The sequence below is a fragment of the Myotis lucifugus genome, unplaced genomic scaffold (assembly GCF_000147115.1).
Source record: "Myotis lucifugus unplaced genomic scaffold, Myoluc2.0 scaffold_96, whole genome shotgun sequence".
Classification (NCBI taxonomy): Eukaryota; Metazoa; Chordata; class Mammalia; order Chiroptera; family Vespertilionidae; genus Myotis; species Myotis lucifugus.
In genome coordinates this window covers 3944072-3953957 of record NW_005871144.1, presented here as the reverse complement: position 1 = coordinate 3953957, position 9886 = coordinate 3944072, and the positions used below count along the sequence as shown (strand labels likewise).

At 40.2% G+C, this 9886-nt stretch overlaps 1 pseudogene; it reads right to left on the bottom strand.

Moving 5' to 3' along the window:
- Positions 1–4957: 4957 nt before the first annotated feature.
- LOC106697696 lies at positions 4958–5643 on the bottom strand (annotated as a pseudogene).
- Between the last annotated feature and the right edge of the window lie 4243 nt (positions 5644–9886).

Below are 9886 nucleotides of genomic sequence, written 5' to 3'. Positions count from 1 at the left end.
TGGAAGACCTTTTTAAAATGAATTCTTAGGACACTCAAAATATTTGAAAGAACTGACACTAGAATATATATAAAAAAGAGAATGGGGAGCAGTGTGTTGCACCTACATCTATTAATGACTGTCAGAATTAGCTGAGTGAAATGTTTTAGTCCCCACTGCACTGATAGGCTGTTAGTGTACAGAGAAATAGATCAACATGTGGTATGCTCACCTGAAGTAAGTCAGCAACTTAGGAACACAGATCTCTGTGTGGGTGCCCCTATGGGCTGTAAGAGGGAGAAGCAGGACAGCTGAGAGACAAAAAGGAGCTTAAGTTACGTATCTACACTAATAAAAGAGAAAAATGCAAATTGGTGTCACTCCACTACACCTACCGCCCTGGCTGCCACTCAAGGGAGAGAACAACACGCAGGCACAGCCAGGAGCCTGAGAGATAAACATACAGGGTGCCTGCTCCAAGCCTCCGCCGTGTGGCTGGGGGCAGGCCCCCAGTGGACACACACATACACACACACACGGGGTGCCTGCTCTGAGCATCTAACGTGGCTGGGGGAAGGCCCCCAGCAGGGACACACACACACACACGGGGCACCTGTTCCGAGCCTCTGTGGCGCGGCTTGGGGCAGCCAGCAGTGGACACACACACACACACACACACACACACACATGGGGTGCCTGCTCCGAGCCTCCAACACGGCTGGGGGCAGGCCCCAGCGGACACACACACACACACACACACACACACAAACACACACATACACGGGGCACCTGCTCCAAGCCTCTGCTGCCAGACTATGGCTTAGGCCCGCTCCCAATGGGCCAGTAGGACATCCACTGAGGGCTCCCAGATTGTGAGAGGGGGCAGGCTGGGCTAAAGGACCCCTACCCCCCAGTGCATGAATTTCGTGCACCAGGCATCTAGTATATTTAAAAGTCAAGAGGATGTAGTGCTGTTTTTCTTCCTTCCTCCCTTCCTTCCTTCCTTCCTTCCTTCCTTCCTTTCTTTCTTTCTTTCTTTCTTTCTTTCTTTCTTTCTTTCTTTCTTTCTTTCTTTCTTCTTTCTTTCTTTCCTTCCTTTCTTTCTTTCTTCTTTCTTTATTTCTTCTTTCTTTCTTTCTTCCTTTCCTTTCCTTCCTTTCTTTCTTTCTTTCTTTCTTTCTTTCTTTCTTTCTTTCTTTCTTTCTTTCTTCTTTCTTTTTTGATTCATTATTCCTCTAATCCTTGGCATTGTTACCTTAAATTTTACTGTTGTGTGGGTGGTTAGTCAGTGATGTGCTGTTACTGAACAGTAGATAGTGGCTACAGTTCTTTTTTACAGCAGGACAATTAAAAATGTCATCAGCTTTGAAGACTGGAGGGTAAAAAATAGATACCATGAATAGACATAGATCTAAATAACTGCATTATTAGGAGACAGTCATTGCACATCTCCAAAATTCAGATAAATTCTTAAAATTTGGAAAAGAGTCAGATTAGAAAAGACAATTTTTCTGATTGATCATTGCATACAAAAAGACTTGACTTGTGCATTTTGCAATGTAACACTGTGTAGAAGCTGAAAAATAAACCATACAATACAAGGCTGAGAATTTCCATATCACAGCCGCCCAGAGTGCATAACAAGGAGAATATTAGTAATGTCCAGGTGCTCATATGTCTACAGGGATGCCTCTTGCCAACAGCAAAATGAAAGGAATGACAGTGTCAATCACATCCAGTAGACTATGTTAATGTTTTTCAAACAGTTCCTTCACACTCAGAAATAGTGCTCATTAATAATGGATGGTCCTGTATGAAGAAGAAGGAATGTTACCTACAAAGGTGATGGAATTCATTGTTATTGCTCATCTCCTCACAGTGATGCACTGCATTTCTGCAGGATGAGTTTCCTTTTGTCTTTAAAACGATGCCAATATTGTTTCAAAACTTTTAAACTATTTGAGCCCTTTCTTTTCTGAGCTAACATTTCATATGTGACATTAATGCACCGACGGTCCTCACATTTCCCTCTTCATCCCTACCTGTTCCTACTCCAGGTCACCCCCTTTTAATTATAGTTTTTGACTAGTACTGCTGAATTGTGAACATTCTCAAGCTTTCAAAACTGCCTTAAAATCCTGATAGTAAAATCAAGTTTGAGGTGTTTTGTGATTTTTTTTATCCTTATTTTTTTCCTTCCTCTGCTTGTCTGTTCAAGCAGCTGTCAGTAAGACCTGTGGGTTTGCTGATATAGTGGGAGGTTTCCAGATTGTGTAATCAAATATAAGAACTAAAAAAAAAATCGCTGAAAGTTCCAGATGAGGTCAGCAAGCCATGGCTTGCAGGCCAAATTCCAGCTGCTGACAGTTTTTGTAAATAAAGTTTTATTGACACACACCAAAAAAAAAATCGCTGAAATTCAGAAAGGGTGCCAATACCATGGATACTGATTTTCTAATATACTACTTTCTCCTTAGAACCACCTAATTATCTCTCTTTGGCTAGGAAGCCATTTGGAGTCAATGACCTCCATTTTGTATAATGACCTCCATTTTGAACGTCTTTTAAGCAAATGCTTTTTTTTGAAATAGCTTTGAATGTCAGACCAAGTGTCTATTATTTCTTAACATTAAAAAACTACCTTTTAACAATATATTGGGAAACCCATTTTTTCAGAAATACTCACTGGGTACAACTTAGAGCCATAGATAAAAATCCTACATAATAGAGAGGTAATATGCAAATTAACCCTCACACCTGCACAAGATGGCTGCCTACGACCAGGCCAGCAGGGGGTTTAGTGAGGGACAACCAAACGACTGAACAAGCAGGCTGTGTGGGGTGACTAGGCCGGTGGGGGTGGGGGGAGGGCCATGAGGGGCAACCAGGTCGGCGAGGGGGCAGTTGGGGATGATCAGGCCAACGGGGGGGGCAGTTAGGAGTGACCAGTCCAGCAGGGGGGGCAGTAAGTGGTGACCAGGCTGGCGGGTGGGGCAGTTAGGGGTGACCAGGCCAGAATGGGGGGCAGTTAGGGGCAATTAGGCTGGCAGGGGGTGCAGTGAGGGGTGACTAGGCTGGCAGGGGGGCAGTTGGGGGCAACCAGGCTGGCAGGGGGGGCAATTAGGGGCGACCAGGCCAGCAGGGTGGGCAGTAAGGGGTGACCAGGCCGGCAGGGGGGGCAGTTAGGAGCAACCAGGCCAGCAGGGAGGAGGCAGTGAGGGGCGATCAGGCAGACAGGAAGGTGAGCAATTAGGAGCCAGTGGTCCAGGATTGTGAGAGTGATGTCTGACTTCCAGTTTAGGCTTGATCCCAGATCAGGCCTAAACTGGCAGTTGGACATCCCCTCAGGGGTCCTGGATTGGAGAGGGTGCAGGCTGGGCTGAGGGGGACCCCCCCCCCCACCATGTGCACGAATTTTGTGCACCGGGCTTCTAGTTATAATAAACTCTAATGTTAATGCTTTATATGTAAAAAATGAATGCCAGATGAAAGGGACAATTTTTTGTTAAGACTTATAATGATGAAATATAAAAATTCCATCTTTGGATGTAGATCGAACTCCCAGTTAGTTGACAAATTCAAGTTTTTACATGTCTATAATTTATTATAGGGGTGGTTTCCTGTCAGTTGAGATTCATTTATCTCAGTAAAGTTATGTCTTATCAAGGGATGAAAGGAAGTTCCAAATGTTTAGTTATTCCAGATCCAATTAAGCAAAGAACTCATCTGTGGTAGGCAAAATAGTTGTCCAACTTCCGTCCACTGCCAAAGTTGTCAAAGTCCAAATCCTCACCACCGGTGACTGTGTTATGTTACAAAACAAAGGAAATTAAGTTTGCAGATGGAATAAAATTTACTTACTGGCTGCCCTTTAAAGTAGGAGATTATCCTGGATTATCCCAGTGAGTCAATGTAATAAAAGTAGCCTTAAAAGTGGAAGAGGAAGCCCATGAGAAAGTCAGAGTATTGCTGGCTTTAAAGATGAAGGAAGGCAACACTGAATCAAGAAATGCATTGGCTGCTAGAGTCTGGAAAATGTGAGGAAACAAATTCTTCACAAGAGCCTCCTGAAAGGAACAGATTTCTGCTGATAACTTGATTTTAGCCCATTGAGAGCTGTGCTGTACTTCCCATCTACAGAGTTGTAAGGTAATAAATTTGTATTCTTTTAAGTCAGTAAGTTTGCATTAATTTGTTACAGCAGCCATACAAAGCTAATACGTCACAATATCTGGATTTTGGGTGTATCCCTTTAAAATGAAACAAATTACAAACTGTAAAAAATCTCCAACAGATTTCCATTAAAAATGCCTAACCTCAGTAAGTGTTAGAAAGGGAGAATAGATAAAGAGAATAGGAAAGTATTTATTTCACTGCCTATTCTGTGACTTGACCTCAGGCTCTCGGGATCTGGTGTTTAAAACTGATTAATAGATATTTCCACGTGTTCTTTGGTGTCTGCCCTGCTGAATACTTCTGAAGGGCACTCCTTGTATCTGTCAGGGTTCATCCAGTTAAAAGAACCAGAAGGAGCTGTATGGATACATGGATTATTACAAGTAATTGGCCTATCCAATTGTAGGGCTGGCCAAAAACTGAAATCCACAGAACAATCAGGCAGAAAGGGTCACAAGCAGATTGAAACCCTATGAACAAGTTCTGATGCCTGTTGCCCACCAATTGTCCTTTTCTCTTTCTCATGGAGGCTTATGTCCCACTGGTATTTTACAGGACAAAGAAACTGATTAATTCAGGACTATCCAAAATAATATGTTAAAGTAAACTGATTATAAACTTTTATTACATCTGAAAATCCTTGCAAAACAGCACCCAGATTTGTCTTGGATTAAGTAACTGAGAAGAGGGGTGTGTGTGTGTGTGTGTGTGTGTGTGTGTGTGTGTGTGTGTGTCCAATTAAAATGACAATTGCTTTCCTTTCTTTTCCAAACTGTTGTAAGAAAAACAGGGTTAATTCACTTTATTTTTCTTGTATAGAATTATATGAAGGCAGAGCTGGAGCCTGTGTCCTTTGCACAGAAATCCTAGTGTGGGTCTTTACAAGATGGTCAGTGAATTCCTGATAGGAAGACTTGGTGAACAGGATCTATTTCCAGAGGTAAGGGGTGAGATAGCTGCAGCTCTTAGAGATGGCACCAAATGTGGCCTTGGCGAAGTTGCCCAGGGTGGTGGTGCAGCCCCTGGCTGAGGTGTAATGGTTGTGGATACTGGTCATCAGCAACAGCATCTTGGGCACGGGCTGGGACGATACCAGTGCCCCTGGGGGCAGAGATGAAGCCCATCAGCACTGAGCCACAGAGGCTGTTCACCTCTCAGGGAATGGTGTGTGGATTGCAGATCTTGTTGCCCCAGCAGCTTTGCCACACAGGGACAGTATCGAGCTTGGCCAGGAGGATGGCCCCTGGATAGTAGTGGCTATTCTCTTCCAGTGCTGAACACCTACCGACATGTTCATTGTAGCTCCCAGTGGTGACAAATGCCTTGAATCCTGTCCTCTGTCTGCTTTTGCACCAGCATATTCTTCAAATCCTGGTCCTTGAGGGATGCCCCCCGAAAAAAATCATTGAGCTCATATTCCTTGATGGGCTGGGAGAAAAGGTAGATCTCCTCCAGGCTCCTGATCTTTATGTCCTTTTCCAAGCGGCATCAGCATCATCCACCATTTGGAGATGCAAGAGAGTATGTTTTGAAATGTCTTTTCTTCCCCCTGGGACACACGCTAGAAGGGAATTCTTGGGGGTGTAATTTAGCCTAGAGAAATTGACATACCACAAAGTCATTACTGACCCTCAATTGTGGATGTGCCTCTGCTATCTACCCTACTACTTTCAATCTCCTTTAGACTCTATTCCCAAGAGAATACAGCTTCTTACTACCAAGTATATTTTGCTCCCTCCAGAGTCCAGAGATACCAAGGATATTTTGCTATGATGCACACTGACCACCAGGGGGCAGATGCTCAATGCAGGAGCTGCCCCAATCTCGCAAGCCCCTGGCCAGCCAAGGCGGGTGCCAGCGGAGCCCCCCAATCACCCTGCTGGTTGCCCCGCAGATGGCCCTGATCACTGGCCTAGGGACCCTACTCGTACAAGAATTTCATGCAACCGGGACTCTAATATATACACACACACACACACACACACACACACACATACTCCTACAAGAATTTCATGCACACACACACACACACACACACACACACACACACACACTAGAAGCCCAGTGCACAGGGCCAATCTGGTCCTTCCAGCTGCGGGCCGAGGCCTTCCTTCCCTGGCTGCTGGCTACTGACCTGGGGCTCCCTTTATTCCGCGCCTCCCCCTGGTGGTCAGCGCACATCATAGCAAGCAATTGAACTCCCAGTCTCCTGGTTGAACTCCTGAACTCCTGAGGGGACATTTTGCATATTAGCCATATATGAAAGATAAGGTTCACAGTTAAATTATATTTTGAGAAGTCTTTTGAGTAAAGAATGATTATTTAATTACTTGGGAATTTTCTCTTTTAAAGAATGTTTTTATTGATTTTAGAGAGAATGGAAGGCAGAGGGAAAGAGAGAGAAAAACACCCCATGCACACCTCGACCAGGGACCAAACCCGAAACCATAATTTGGTCATGTGCCCTGTCCAGGAATTGATCCAGTGACCCTTTGTTGCATGGGACGACACTCAAATAAATGAGCTACACTGGCCAGGGCCTTAGTGGGAATTTTCAATATGCAATATAGGAACTACGAGATGGATAACTTTAGGGGGACCAAGTTTGTTCCTAGTTCTACCACTTCTCAGTTATTTGACTTTGAACAAAGAACCAGACTTTACATCTTCAAAGTAAAAATAATATTGGACACACAGATTTTAATGATGATTACATGAAATCCACACATAATAAGTAACTAGTGAATGTTATCTACCTATTTATTTCTCATCAACGTAATATAGACAGATTTCACTCACTTATTACCTCATAGAAGCATATAATCTCAGTAAGCAATCAGTATTTAGCACTGGCTGTCTATAAAATCTGGATAGCATTATATTCTTATTAATTTTTTTTAATTTTAATACATATGTCTAATTTAATGTTTTATTAAAATACTAGTGGCCTGGTGCACATATTCATGTATAATGAAAGGAAATTAATTAGAAGAAATATTTTAATATCGCTATTCACCATTTCTGTATAATAGAAATGTCAGAGATGAAAGAAAATTAGTAAAATGTATATGAAAATAATATATAAATTGATTAATAAATAAACAATAACAACATAATATAACAACAAAGACATGATATAAAAACAACAAAAACATGATATAAAAACAACATTGATAAAAACAATGACTGATAAATTGATTAAACTTATTCTAATATCTCCCCATATACCACATTAAGGATAAAAACACTTTCAGAGTGCTTGACTAATTTCCCTTGAGATGAAGTATTTACAACTTTAACTTTGTCACACACTCTTTGAACTTGAGAGAAAGCAACACACGCTAGCAATTGGCACCAGCGAGAGTTTTATATGTATCATGCATATGCGAGTCAACGTTTATTTTTAAATTGCCAGTGTGCATCATATGTACCAGCCAGTTGGTCAGTGGGACAGACGTACAGCCGGTCACTTAGCCTTTTATGTATATAGATATTTTGCATGGTACAATCTCAATGGCTAAATTAAAAGAATAATAAGAAAAAGGAATATCAGTGTCAAATGAAAGAATATGACGCTAACTAGATATTCACCCAGAGGCCACATGTCCCATCTTGCTGTGATATTCCAAGGTTTCACCTATTGTTATGATTTAAGTAATGGCATCTTCTTTCATTTGAAAAAGTATCTTGGCTTGGCTTATAAAACATATCATTGACCTAATTGAAATAAACAATATGAAGGATGAAAAGAAAGATAACTACAGATGTTTCAGAGATCAAAAAGATAAAAAGGATATTATAAATAATTGCATACTAGTGTATTAGAGCACTTAGATGAAAATATATATATATATATAAAGCAATCTATTAAAATTTACAACTGTGTGTGTGCGTGCATGTGTGTGTGTGTGTGTGTGTGTGTGTGTGTGTGTATACTCTGTAGTCCTGAAATTATCAGAGAAATTGAATGTAGTTCATATATTTCCACCAAGAAAACATCTGACTGGGATAGTAACACCCAAAGAATAAATAATTCAATTTAAACATTAACCTAATCCTTATAGAGATTTAAAAAAGAAATAATAATCTCTTAATCTTCACGAGGCAAACATAAATTTAATAACAAAATTAGGATAAGCATAATACTGAAAAAAAAGAAGAGAAACTAAAAATCTTTCTTAAGAACATAGGTGCAAAATCCTAAACAAAATATTGGTAAAGCAGATATAAATATTTACCTTCATATAAAATCAAAGGCATGATCTAGTGGACATATAGAAAACATAATATCCTCAAAATAAATTAAAAAACACATTGTGTTTATGATCAAAATTCTTATCTCCCATTTAATTATTTTCCTTACTAAAATTCCACACATGCTACTCCTATACAGACATTAATTAGATTAACCCATAGGTCCACCAAATTCTCCAAAATCTTCAAAACTCCATTTATCATTTATTTAATAAAACTTTCTAATACCCTCTTTTCCTTAAATCAACCAGTTCACCAAGCAACAACTGTTTAAGTCATCATAAAATGCTTCTGTTCCTTGCCCAGAGGCTTCCAATGGATTACTGCATCCTGCCCGTTCTCTTGTCCACATGGTTCAGCCCTCTCTTTTCCATCTCCATTGATATTAACTTAGCAAGGCTCTCCTTATTGCCATTTATACTTCCTTGAATGTCATCATCCTCATACACTCCCTTCCCATATTGAGACTTCTCCAGATTGATGTATTTCATACACGTATCTGATCATCACTCTCTACTTAAACCACTTTGATGGTTTTGTATTCCCTTCAGTATAAAATCTAATCTCAACATAACATATATTGGATTTCTGGCCCGTGCATTCTGGATAGTGCAATATTTCTGTACAATATGCTTTATCAATACTAAATTACTTCCAGCACCTAAAAACTACCATATTTCTCTGCTTTTTAAAACACTCCTAGCATATACACTCAATGAAGGTTTGTTGAATAAGTGAACACATGAATATAAAAAAGGAGAATATGCAAGCATATGTACACTTAAAATTTTGACAGTGATTCTTTTTGTTTTGACTAAATATGAGATTTTTTTACATTTCTTAATTTATATTTTGAGAAATAAGTGTGTGTATGCAATTTTTAAGGTACACAAATAATATGGTAGTTCACTATTGAATAAGATAAAGTATGTATTGGGCAGATTGTGTTATTTTGGAGTAGCTAAAAAACTTTAATAATGATTATGAACATTTTAAAGAAAAAGAAAAGGAATAATCAGTAAAAAACTACACCACTTTTTGGCATGTGGTATGCATTTGCTGAAGCAGAAGCCTGCCATATGCCATACATGCTATGCCACCCAACTTTGCCATCATGTCAGTGAATGCATTGTATCCTGCAGCCAAGTCACATGGGCATGACATGCCTTCCACTTCGGCATTTATACAAACATTTTTCCACTTAATTCTGTCACACATGGTATCCATAATCTGTTAGGAGGAGTTCTGCCCATTTTGTCACCTTTAGCATCTGAGAGCTCTTATGATGGTGCCAAATTGATTGTTCTTCTGATTTGAATCAGATGTGAGTCATTCTGGGTGAAATTTATAAAAGCATTTTCAGTAGTTACTTCACTATAAAAATTGAAACAAGAATGGTAGTGGCACATACAAGAAATCACTTGGAGTATAGTTAATTGTGTAGGCAATTATTCTTTTTTAAATCACACATTCTTTC